The sequence below is a fragment of the Diadema antillarum genome, unplaced genomic scaffold (genome assembly GCF_040938485.1).
Source record: "Diadema antillarum isolate AM-2024a unplaced genomic scaffold, OU_Dant_1.0 seq00001231_RagTag, whole genome shotgun sequence".
NCBI lineage: Eukaryota > Metazoa > Echinodermata > Echinoidea > Diadematoida > Diadematidae > Diadema > Diadema antillarum.
In genome coordinates, this window is record NW_027272019.1 from 94,740 (window position 1) to 108,676 (window position 13,937).

General features: G+C 38.8%; 1 protein-coding gene across 5 annotated transcripts in view; it reads right to left on the reverse strand.

Annotated features, from left to right (window-relative positions):
- Positions 1-13,937, reverse strand: part of LOC139745040 (mitogen-activated protein kinase kinase kinase kinase 4-like) — a 132,570-nt gene that overhangs the window by 87,085 nt on the left and 31,548 nt on the right. The gene's annotated exons all lie outside the window — the stretch shown is intronic.

The following is a 13,937-nucleotide window of genomic DNA, read 5'->3' on the forward strand; positions in this document are numbered from 1 at the left end:
CTTTCTGGCGGCATGAAATACTCACAAATTGCCACTGGTATTTGATGCATTATGTAGACAAACACTTTCGCATGCATTTTACTTTTGCAAATCTTAGCTCCTTGCGAAATCTGTAGAAGTTTCATGCACATGAAAATCTTTTTAGTTATTCTCTCTCTCTCTGCCCTTCAATCTTGTCTGTCTGTCTGTTTGTCTATATATAAATCTGTCAAAATATACATGAACATCTATTTTTCCCAGTCATTTTTTCCCCCAGGTATTATACTGCAGTTTGGCAGCATTATACACAAAGCACTTTACATCATATCATTTCAATTATAATCCATCTCTGTTGTGTAACCTGCTCCCCTCCCCCCCCCCCTCAATCTCTATTTACAGGTATGCTGCACTTATCGGTAACACTCATTATCCACAGGTACATGCATGTATGTTCCATCTGTCAGCCTTTTTCGCATCCAGTTAGTCGGTTAGTCCGTCAACTTGTTTGCGTGGATGTGTTCCAGACCCCATCGTGGCCATCGTTTGGGAGAGAATCTGAATGATTGATGAGGGTTTTATCAGAGCTGATTACTCATGAGCATGGGAGAGAACTAGTTTGCAGGCACAAACCCTTGTTGGTCGTGCCTGCTATCGCACAGGGGTGTTGAAACATTCAAACATAAATTTGTAGGCCGTAACAGAAATCTTTGGTTATCTCACTTTGGTCCAAATTCGAGTTCTTTTGGTGAGGCCTTTCACTAGGTTTGAATGGAAGTTCCAAAAGTGATGCACAGACTGCAGTGCAAACCATACTTTTTTGGTACATAAAACACTCGTAATGCAAGAATTTTTTTTCCTGTCACAGCAATATGACCGATCCATGGGACACTTCATTCATGAACGGTTGAATCATAAGAGATTCGGAGAAAACTGTCGGTGACAGCGGAAGCAACTCTGGGATGATGAATGAGGCACACGATGGCAAGAGGTAGCCAGTGTTGTCCAGCTGGGAAAACGTCGTCGCAATTCACGCAACAAGCAGAAACCGTCTTGCCCAACCTGCCCAAATATTTCACCAACTTCTAGTGAAACGTAGCAGCCATCTTCTGGTGGTCCTAGCTTAAAAATTGGTATCTACATGAAACATTCCCTTAGTTTCTGTTATCTTTCCATATTTTTGTGTCACCCTCCAATTTTCAGCACCGAATAAGGTCTATTTATAAATATCCGATCTACTGTGCATTAGCATGAGAAATTGGTGGGCGTGTGACATCTCTCCAACAGAATGTGTCATTTTTCACCACAGTTGGCCAACTGCTTTCCACATTTCTGCAAAATACTTTGTAAATCAGGGCTACGGAACATACGTTGGGTATTATCATCATTATCATTATTATTTGGGCAATACAGTTATTTTCTTCACCATGAAACATTTTCTGATTTCCTTTCACTCTTTAAACAGAAGTTACAGAATTTACACTAACACATCACTGCACTATCATACACCGATACTTGTATTACATTCATTTCAAAATACAAGAGGGAAGGTATATGAAAGGAAAACTAGCTAAAGGCTATGTTCTGTGGCATGTATGGTACAAAGAGGGAATACACATTTTAAGTATGTGCCCAATATTACTGTAGATACAACATTCATATGCACACAAATACGGACACAGACACACACATACTGCTGACACTAAGAACACACACACACACATACACAAGAGAGCAGACTTATTGCATGCGAATGCAAATTTCTGATAATCTCATTTCTTCATTAATAGCATTGATCTGCTTAGCTCTCCACCCGCAAATCCAGAATCCCATGCATAACAATGAGCACATACATCAATGACAGAAAGCATTGCCACTCGTTAGCCCGCACCAATAAATATTCTGGGTGCAAAAAGCTAAAAGACAAAAAGTACAATGAAATTTTTCGCTGTGATCAAGTCATACAATGCTTCACTGTTCCACTGCTCTTAAAGACTGAATTATCAAAAAATTTTATAATTTTTCTGAAATTCTTGTTCATTTCGTGCAGTATTCAGGTGGTATAAGTTTTCTTGAAGCCATGTGTGCGTTTGCATCAAACTTGGCTTCTACTGTACAATAGTAAATCCATAGGATGATCACTTGTGAAATCTTACTACAGCCGCTACAACTACCATAACATCACTCCCAGCTGTTTTTAATACCACTGCTCCTACAACCACCATGCCTCCTGTTCTCTTCCTATTACTACTATTATTGCTACTAAGTAATACTTTTTGAACATTTACTATTTTTACCTCTACTAATAGCTCTTCTACTATAACTATTACTATTTCTACTACTACATTGTATAGTATTACCATCACTACTGTTGCTGCATATGGCACTCCAGCTACCACTGATATTACTACCCACTATTGCTATGACTCATACTATCAATACTAGCATTACCACTGTTTCTACTACTATTTCCACCATTTCCTACAACCGCTAATTGTATACTGTTACTTTTACTAAACTACCATTGCTTCTACTTCTACTACCACCACCACTACTACTACTACTACTACTACTACTACTACTACTACTACTACTACCACTACTACTACTACTACTACTACTACTACTACCACTACTACTACTACTACTACTACTACTACCACTACTACTTTTACTATTACTACTACTACTACTACTACTATTACCATCACCACTACCACTATGCCGTACACTCATTACTATTATTACTCCTTTAGATTTGAAATGAAGTCAATCCTTGTTCATAACAAAGCAAGATAAAGCTTTGTGTGCCCTATCTTGTCTTCATGCCAACTGAAGCAATTCAAGCACATCTCCAAGTTTTTGACAGCCTATGTATGTATACTCAAAACCCCATTTTCAACACTCATCCAACCTACATGTGAAGCAGTCATCCATTAGGAGACAAGATCCACTAACATTCGTCTCCTTAAAAAAGCTCTCACCAAATGAAACACAAACTGTGACAAAAGCGGAAGGGTGAGAAAGAAATGTGCGAGAACGACTTCGCTCGCTGGATAATAGCATGACAGCTGGTTCCCTCTGAAACCATTAATAACTCTATACATATCAGCAGTTAATACCGAGTAGAATCTAACACTGTTTTGACCGATTCTCTTTCTTTAGTCCCCCTTTTTGCAATTTTTTTCCCCTTTGCAAATGGATTGTAACAACACTGCCCCTGGCGTGTGGACAGTAGTGGATCCCGTTTCCCTTTGTGGGATGGCATACTTACTACATGGTCCACGGCACACTCAATATGATCAGAGAGGATTTCTTTGTGTACTCCCTGCCTAGCCTTGGTCCAAGACACAGGAATCTTCTCACTATCAGCTTAGGTCACGCAAATCTACTGGTATTCAATGGTTGATGATCCAGTGAAACATAACACATCCCTATTACAGAAGACTGGGATTGGTTGATCCAGCTTTGCAGTTATTCTGACTACGAAGCCAAGGTTCCCTTGGACCTTGCACTAAAAACACAAACATACAACCAACACGAGTATGGGCATGTGGGACAACACATCACTGGTGACCTTGTCTTGTTATTATAAGTACAGTGCACTCCCGTTAAAACAAAATGCTCGGGACCGGCAGTTTTCTTTCGTTATAACGAAATTTCGTTATAACCGAATAAATACAATATATAACGAAAACAAGGAAGCCACACATAAATGATATTCTGTTTTGAATACTCGTCATACACTGGAAAGCTATGTGAACAATAAAACAAATAGTTAATCAATTTCAGATTATTGTATTACAATAACGCAAGTTCCCCTCGGAAACTGTGCGTGACACACCAAGCGAACACACAGTGATGTGACGCGTTCGCCCATGCAGAGACGCTGTAAATGCCTTGTTCCGCTACGTATTTTCGAAAGCAATCCGCATTTCGTTATAATGGAGCACATTTCTTTTGTTTTTCTTTGTCATTGGTGCTCAGAAAAGACTTCGTTAGAGCGAAAATTTCGCTATAACCGTGTTCGTTATATAAGCGAATTTCGTACCATAGACTTTAATGGCGATAATTTTGGGACCAGAAGTTTTACTTCGTTATAACGAAATTTCGTTATAACCGTGTTCGTTGTAACGGGAGTGCACTGTATGCTTTAGAAGTGACTTTCCTGCAATTCAGCTATAGGGCAAGAACGAGGTTTTTCGAAGACATTTAAAAGAACAAAAGAAGAAACTGCTGATACTATCACTGATATAAAACAATGTCAGACATAGCTGAGGCACTGATAACAGAGGAATGTCAGCTAGACAAAACCACATAAAGCAGAAAAAACCCTCAATATCAGAAATCACATATTTGCGGTCAAACGTGTGGAGTATATTTTGCTCTGCACCATGGCACACTTCACTCCAGTTTGCACTGCAGGGCAGATATTGGGTCAGTTGTAAACAGTGGGCAAGGAAGGCACAATGGCCGTGTGCACGCCCTCCCACAACAAAGAAGGAGGAGAGAGAACATGTGTCAGGCCAGATTCACAACAACCTCGTAATCACGGGATGCCTCTCTGCCCAAATTCCCTGTTGATGTGGTCTGTTTGGTGTGGCACACTGCGCCTGGCTGATTCAGTTTGCCGACTATGGCTAAGCAATCTGTGGTGAACAACAAGGTGTGTGAATTTCTTTGTCCATTCCAAAAAAATACACAAATGTGGAATAGACATTTAGCAAACACCCAATTTGCTCACCACCGCCTATTACAATTCTGCTTCCATGACTGAAATGCACTCTTTTCATGTGGTGGTTAGTTACTGCTATGTCAGGTAAGGTATTAGGAAGTGATCTACAGAAAACCCTTGAGCAGAGGGTTCTATGATAAGATGGGACATTGATGTGGAGCATGAAAAATACATCGAAATCATGCACATCAGTACATATAATCTTGATGGATCAGTATCAAAGCTCATCCTGTAAGTCGGTTTTGATTCAGCGCCAGTTTTTAGTATCTATTGCCAATGAAATTTCGATGCTCAAGCAAACATTTCATTTACTTTGTTAAAAGGGTGATTTTTGCCTGCATCTTAATGTTATTGTCCTTGTTTACATGCTACCATTACACACTGTGTCTTCACACTGGATATCTTAATGTTAATGCCCTTGTTTACATGCTACCATTACACACTGTGTCTTCACACTGGAATACTGACACAGATCTGCACATATGGGACTAGAAAGACTTCATACACAAAAGTGTATCATCTAGGTAGAGCTTTTGCTGGTCTAAAAAGCAATCACCTTGCCTAAATCTGGCATGCACATCATATGATAAACCAAGTCTGCCCTTGGATGGCTGTGAAAAGTTTGGAAACAGTTAGGCCTACACATTCCAGTGGTTTCAAACAATTAAAACTTATGAGTAGACACACCTTTACAGAGAAAAATAAAAGTCAAGCCCACTGCACGTTTTAAAACATTGTTTCCCAATAGAAAAATAGATCAATAAAATACAAATCACTCAGATTATGACCATGATATTATCATAATGATGACAGTTCATCATTCATCCCATATAATATTTGTGTCTCCTTTGTGAATACTCTCAGGGGAGTCAAGATTAAGCTCCAATTTTTAACGACAGTAGCAGCCGGAAATTCCTTCCACAAATGCAATCGATAACTCATCCGACACAAGGGAAAGAAAAACCCATAACTCTCAAACGTTCATGCAGGAGAGAAGGTGCCTCCTACTGGTGGTTTTGTTTTGTTTTCCTATTTCTAGCCAGCTAGCTGACCTGAAATGAACCCCGTTTCTGTGTAAAAGCAATGAAACACTGTGCACACCCTGAGGGTGTTATCCCAGTCTAGCTGTGTGCTGTGATATTCCATCCCCCATCCCGTGGGGGTCATCGACCTCAACTGTAAACAAACAATGGCCAGGATGTTGGCCTTTCAGGGTATCCCCATATATCTAATCCATCAAACTGGTGCATCATTTGTTTGAGCCATAAAAAGAGATCAGGAGACAGGACTTGCTTCCCCATTCTACTGGCATGATGAGCTCAGTTTACATTGTGCAATGGAGTTCTTCTGAAAGGAACCAAAAACCCATTGTGGCAAATTGCACAAGCACTCATACAATGAAGCACTGATAATACATAATGAAGCACACCTTTGGTACCCTTTAGGTGTCACACAACTTCGAATGTGGTTAAACACAAGCAAACAGTACTGAAATACTCTTAAGCAGAAGAGCTGGAGGATCTAATTCCAGTTATGGGTTACTCATTCAGCCTTTTGACAATGCACCACTCCAATTAATCTTCATCACTGCTATCCAATCTGATAGATACATTTGTACATTGCAGTCACCAAACAAAACATCAAAGAGTTTGAATGACACTTTGCAACAGTGGAATCCATGAGAAAAGAAATTACACTATGCAAAACTATGTGAGTGAGCAATAACCACATGGGGTAGAATGTGTCAAGAGCCTGATAACATTTAAAGGACAAGTTCACCTTCATAAACATAAGGATTGAGACAATGTAGCAATATTAGTAGAACACATCATTGAAAGTTTGAGGAAAATCGGACAATCCCTTCAAAAGTTATGAATTTTTGAAGTTTTTGTGCAGTAACCGCTGGATGAGAAGACTACTGCAGTGTGTGAAAAACTTAGATGTCACATGCGTACAACAATATAAGGAAAATATAAAGAGAATTTCACAAAATTTCATCTTATGAAAAAAGTACACATTCCCCCGACTCGTTACCGACAAATGTTATGGGTAATATTATTCCCCCTGCCTTTAGAAAGAGGCAAGTCAAGTGCTCTTTTATTATGCGAAAAAAGTGAAAATATGTTGATTTTTCTTTATATTTTCTTTGTACTGTTGTACGCATATGACTCACAAGCTGTAGTAGTCTTCTCATCCAGCGGTTCCAAAACAAAAATTTTAAAAATTCATAACTTTTGCATCGATTGTCCAATTTTCTTCAAACTTTCACTGATGTGTTTTACTAATATTGTTGCATTCTCTCAATCGTTATGTTTATGAAGGTGAACTTGTCCTTTAAGTTTATTTCAGCATTAGGTTACAGTTCACTAATGGTATATTCCCTTGTTGCTACAGTGGAAACTCGATATAACGAGATGGTCGGGACCGAGTCATTTTCCTCGTTATAGCCGATATCTCGTTATATCAGTAGGCATAAAAGAAAGCATAACATGAAGACATTAATTTGCACACGTGGGACTACCCATCATCTTTCAATCAATACTGATACCTTGGTAATGTGTGTGAGGTAATTACTCACCTTTATGGGTAAGAAGATGTTTTTTCGCCAATGAAATCCGATATCAAGAATGTTTTTCTTATTAAGTGTAGATGTTTGAATGTGTAAATAGCTTGCGATTGTGTGAAGATCGTCTGTGGATTGGTATGTGGTTATGGTATGGGTGTGTGTTGTGTGTCGAAAGCTTGAATATGGTCTGCACAATGCTGTGTGTGTGACACATTCTGTATGTACATTATGACTGCGTGCGTGTGTGAAGATGGGGAATTCCCTACGTAGAAAGCCAATCACAGCATCAGATTGCCTCACACTTGCTAAACGTCATGATGATGTCATGTATACGGCCGTCCCACCACATTTTCTGCATGTATCAGTGCGCGCGCACACACACACATACACGTACAATATGCGGTGCTAGCTGTAGAGTGAACTGAAGAAAATATGTGTGTACAAGACAGTTTTTGGCGCATCGAGCTTTACAATCTCGGAGCGTGATAGCACAGGCGAAGTAAAGCTTTACCCGAAGACATTTTGCTTTACCTCGCTATAACAGGTTTGATTGGCTATGTTTTTCTTTGTTTGGAAATCACAAAATTTATCTCGTTATAGCAGTTATTTCGTTATAGCCGATCTCGCTATAAGAGTAGCATTTTACATAGACTTGTGTGGAAGAAAATTTGGGACCGGGAAAATTTCCTCGTAATAACCGATATCTCGCTATAGCAGTGTTCGTTATACCGAGTTTCCCCTGTAGTACCAAAAGAAATATATGAATGTACAGTATGTGAAATAATGAATATCAGATAAAAGTATACTTGCAATCAGTTTGTTTATCTGCAAGATCAACCTTTCAGGTGTCCATTTTAAAACACTACTAATATTATAGAATAGCAGTGTCATCAGTACATTTGATATGGGCTTCCTTTCATGTTTTTAACACCATCATAGCACTCACACGGCACAGACAAGTTGTTTATTATTCAAAATAACAATACAACGGTACAAGACATTCTGCAGTAGCCAAACACCCATGAAAAACATAACTAATTCTACCTAATTCTTCTGTCTTAATCCCCCCATGAGTGATATGTTTACTTGGCAGAGGTAATTCCTGCTGACACAATAACAACAACAACAAAGTTTCACAAAGAGCTTGGATAACAGTCAAAACCCTGGATGGATAAAGTACTGCTCTTCTCCAATTAAATGGCTATGGAGCCCTGACTCCAATTAACCCAGATAATCTGCTGCTACCTGTAGGTTGGGTCTTCCTGATTCACCCCCTTAATCCTTAATCCTACAGTGAAGAGCACACTGTTACGCCCCAACTGATCTCACAACTGCTTTCAAGGATAAGGCAAGGGCAGGAAGCGAATGTGCTGCCGAGAATGAAGTTCTTCAATGCACTTTGCTATGTATACAGCACTATTCAAGGAGAGCCATGTAGGAATACAACCAGGGACAAAAAAAAAAAAAAAAACCCGTAACAAACCGAGTACAACAATGCACTAATGTCAACAGTTATATTTTAGTAGCTAGAATAACTTTCCTAAAGAATGATAGGATGTATCACTTTTAAGGACCCTCTATTGTCAGAGAAGAGGTAGAAACTAAATTGCAGTAGGTTATTAAACAGATAATGCACAACAATACACTGACATCAAAATTTTTCTTGCAGTAGTTTGACAAACTGTTCAAAACCACACACACAGAAGTAGTATCACTTTCAACTTCGTATTACACCCTTTTGTGTCAGACAAAAGATTATAAAATTTAATTGTTTGCAGACAATAAACACACAGCAATGCACTAATAATCAACATCTATATTTCAGTAGGTCGAGAAGAGATTTTGAACAACAAAATACACTAAAAAATCTGTCACCAATACATAGTTGGTTATCTTATTCACTTAAAGTTTCACAACCTTCAAACAGATCATGCAAAGTAGTAATAAAGTAGCCTAAATGTATATCACACCATATGATTACTACATATTACACAGTACTATTAGTCCATAAAGACAAATCACTTTCCGATACAATGGCCAGGTAGTCATACATTTGTACGTCTCACTACTTTATAGCATGAGATGCAAAGAACCCTTGCAATGATGTGCAAGTGCAGGCCATTTACGAAGAGCTACAACAATCATCTTGTAGGAGTCCAGTTTATGCAAAGTAAAACAGGTACCATAAAATTGTAGGCTACAAGGAGTTAAAACCAGCAGGTAGGTATAGTAGCTGTACACAATGAGTGACCTTGGCCTTGACCCTAACACCAGTACAAATAAGCAGGACCCAGCATGCTAGTCTCAGTGCAAGTCTAGCTTCTGTGTTAAGTATTGCTCCAATGCCGATCATCATCCTCTCACCAAAAGCACATTTAGTGTATTATGTTTTTGCTACTTCACTAAATACATTGTACACTGTGGGTAATATATTCACTAGTGAACATCGAGTAACACTCACCAAAGTTCATAAATATGTTATAGGTGGTAACACAGTAGCCTATAGCTTTTATTCAGAATGGCTTAAATAATACCGAATTTTAAGTTTGTTCTGGACCTTGACGCACTCTCAAAATGGCAAAGCCTGTTGAATGATGTGTGTGCTAAAAACCAACTGACACTGTAACCACATTGGACTTGGCACCAATTTTAGAAGACTTGTCTCTAAACTTTGAGCAGATTCCATCAGTAACCCTGTTATAAGCCCACTACCTCGACTATAATTTGTGACCGTGCACCACAAAACGAACAAAAAGTCGCACACAGTGATTTTGTGTGAGGACTGAAAATAGGTGAAATGGGTCAACCTGACCAATCTTGAGTTTTTCATATTTTCTGAAAGAGCAAGTCCTTTTCTCATAGAACCCTCTTCCCATTTCTCAAAAACCCTGTCCATACACTTCACTTTCAACTCCAATAACTTTGAAGAGAATGATGCTACTGCATTGAAAGTTAGTATTAATCATGTACAGAATGTGCTAATGAAGCATGCTCAATTTCTGCTTAATCTAAGAATTTCTTCATTGTTGTTGCTCCGGTGGTCAACATCCTGTTTTCGTTCAATTCATCCCACAGCTAGCATAGCTTGGTAAAGATTAAGCACTTGAATACACCCTGTACTTCAGAGCTTGTTTTCTCAGTTCACACTTTCCAGAGTGTGTCCTTTCTTTCCAATATTTAGATAGGTTAGGAGAGTCCATTTGGATTGAGTTATATATCATTTTAAAGCTTAGAGTCTGCTCTCTCAGAATCTACTCTTAACTAAAAATCCATGTCTACCGACTTTTTGTTTGTTTTGCGGTGCAGGGTCACATTTATAAAACAAATACTCCACTATATCCTTTCAGAGAGGTCCCTGGTCACCATAACTGATTCAATGTATCTTTCTTTCCCTTTTTTATTGAGGGGGGGATAATATTTGAAATGCTATGCAACAGATGTGTGCTTGCTACAGCTACAAATCATTGAGGGAATTGCAAGTGCTACCTGATAGTTGCAAACACCTATTTGGAGAAGAAATTGGATTATGTCTTCGCAGCATGCACCAAACTAATGACACAACAACTTTTAAACACATTATGGAGTCTAGCTGAGAAAGAGGCATAACTGGCAATGGCTGCTCCCTCCTCCAATATCTCAGTGTTTTCACTTTCACTTTTGCACTTGGCTCAGAAATCCTTTCCATAAGCCCCTGGATAGGGGGGGAGGGGGGTGGGAAGAGAGAGGTAATGGGGTACACTCCCAACTACACGTACACATATTACAACCTGCAATTTCATAAGTTTTGATTACCTCCACTGGTAAAATAAACACACACACACACACACACACACACACACACACACACACACACACACACACACACAATCTTACCTACATACAAACACCCATACACCAAGATTAGAGGCACACAAATGTAGGTAATAGATACATAAACAGCTAATATGAAAGCACACATGGACTCATTGTTATGCCATATTTGCAGTGACTATTCTGATGAGCAAGTACTTTGTAGACTTGCATCTATCAACAACTCTTCATTTGATTGAGCACACTGCCATCTCGATCTCTTCATACAGATACAGGCACCACCATTTACTTGGGACTGGAATGAATGGGAGCACCACTTAAACGGGACAAAATCAAGGCCAAATTTTACAAGCATGTAAGGTTTTCCTTGGAAAAAAATTGTATTAAACATTGATTAATGGGGGCACTTTTTTTATAAGAAATTAATACAAAGTAATGACCTTTTTAAAGCATTTGATTTGTTATTACAGGAAAGAATATTTCATATAGAATTAAATATAGCATTACAGGAAAGAATATTTCATATAGGATTAAATATAGCATTACAGGAAAGAATATTTCATATAGGATTAAATATAGCAAAGGAGTATCAAGAGTTGCCAAGTCATGGAGACAAGGTGTATGGAGGAATATCTTAACCAAGTTCTGACCTCTTTCAACCAGGACAGCCACTTTATTGGGACAAAAGTCTCATACTCCTGAGTTCCAATTAAGTGAGAGGCAACTGTATGAATGTTACAATGACATGACAATGCTAGGTATAGATGCGACACGAAAATCACCTCACACACAACAATCCCCACCACCTCGGGGCCTGCCTTCCTTTTCCTGCCGTTGATATCGAGCATTCCCACGAGCGCAGCATTTCGCATGAAATCAGCTCACCTCTTTACTCGGTCCCTTTCAACCTGTACGTCAACACTTCTCGCTAAGCCCCTACGGTGCGTATTAGACCGCGCTCAATGTTTGCCAAAAATGGGGGAGAATTACCCTTTACAACTTCACTGTCAACTGCAAAGACATGTTTTTTCCCAGGTTTTCATTCCTTTTTCTTCCTTTTTTATTTCTTGGGAAGAAGGGGGGGGGGGATACTTCTACCTAGGTGGAATCCAGGGGTTTCTCGCAGGTGCGGCCAACATGGGCATGACCTTTGACCTGGCATGTCTGATTCCTCAGCTATGGAGTTCAGAAATCAATCATACTTTAAGTCCCTGCTCTCATGGAGTCTTTGATAGTCAATCATCAGGTTCTACTACAAGGATCACATACTGCATGTGATCCAGCACCAAAGTGTGTTCAACAAACAACAAGCCAGACACACCTGAATCCCCCGGTAATCTCTTTCTTCTTGAAGACAGAGAGAAAAAGAGACATTGTGAGAGATATAGGGACAGAAGGAGAGAAAGATTGATACAAAGGGATCGAGAATCATAGGAATAGAGTGAAGGAGGGGGACAAGATAAAGAGGCAGAGATATTATAAAATATATTGTTATATTATATGTATATATCATGAGAAAGAGAGATAAAGAAAGACGAAAAGAGATAAAGAATTGAAATGCAAAAACAAGTACATCTATTTTTATCAACTGAAGCTGCTGAAAACAAATAGAAAATGAAATTTAGAATATCTGTGATTAAGTTTGATAACATCTTCAAAATTATTTTTTGTTATGTAACAAGCAAAGTATCATTGAAAAGTTTTATTTTTCTCTACCTGATGATGACCTCACTTAAAAAAACTTTGAATATATAGCATATATCTGTCTTTGCATTCAAACTCTTCCAACAGAGTAAAAGAGATCAGAGAAACAGCCATTAGATCAACACAGAGAAACAAAGAAGCATGTAGACAGATAAAAAGTTCAAAGGACTGACAAAGAGAAAATGTCAACTCCTACAGAAGTATTCCTACACACCTCTCTGTCCTTATCAAACCATCAAAAATGATGATGAAAATTAATGATAGATAAGATAGACAAACGGGAGAATATAAATAAGCCAAAAGTCAGAGTTAAGGCATCAAAACAACACAGAACACAATCAAAGGATCATTCTATCAGATGCTTTATGTGTTATCACCAGCCAGTTTGAATTTATAATAATTGTCACAAACTAGTCTACTGCCTCAGTGCCTGAAGATTTCCAAGAGAAAAAGTTTCTGCCGACAAGCTCACTTGTTGGCATAAGAGGTTCACCAGGCAAGTGGCTTAATGAGCTTAAAAATGGCAACCAAGTAATTATTCCCATTAATAAGAACTATTCCTGAGCCTCTTCTACCCAAGCTGAAAGCCTGTTGAGACATGTCTTGGAGCATACATACAGTCTTCCCATTCCTTCTTTTATGTCATTTTCTTCTTGGTTTCTGTCACAGTCACTATATGGGAAGATATATTTACTTAAAGTGTGTTAACCCTTTGTCTGCTTTTCAGCACAAATTGGCACAGAAACCCCCATAGCGTTGTACACACTGCCTAGAGTCCCTGGCACAGAAAGGGTTAAGTATTGCTATGGAACAGAGAGGAGTGTGATGTAAGTTGGATTGAGAAAACAATATTTCCTCTTTGCAGAAGAAATTGATGAAGCACATTATGTGGATTAAAGAAAAGCAGAAATATCAATGAAGCATTCAGAGAAAATATGTGGGAAATTAGACAATCTGTTCAATTAAGTTAAGAATTTTTACAGTATTGGTTAACTCAAAGTGCTGCCCTCTGACACACATCCTGGGCATGTCACGCACACAACAAACATAACACATGCACACGACACAAAACCAGCACACACAGCACTTCACACAATACATATAACGTAGCCTGGTACACAAACGCATACATACACAAAATGCATC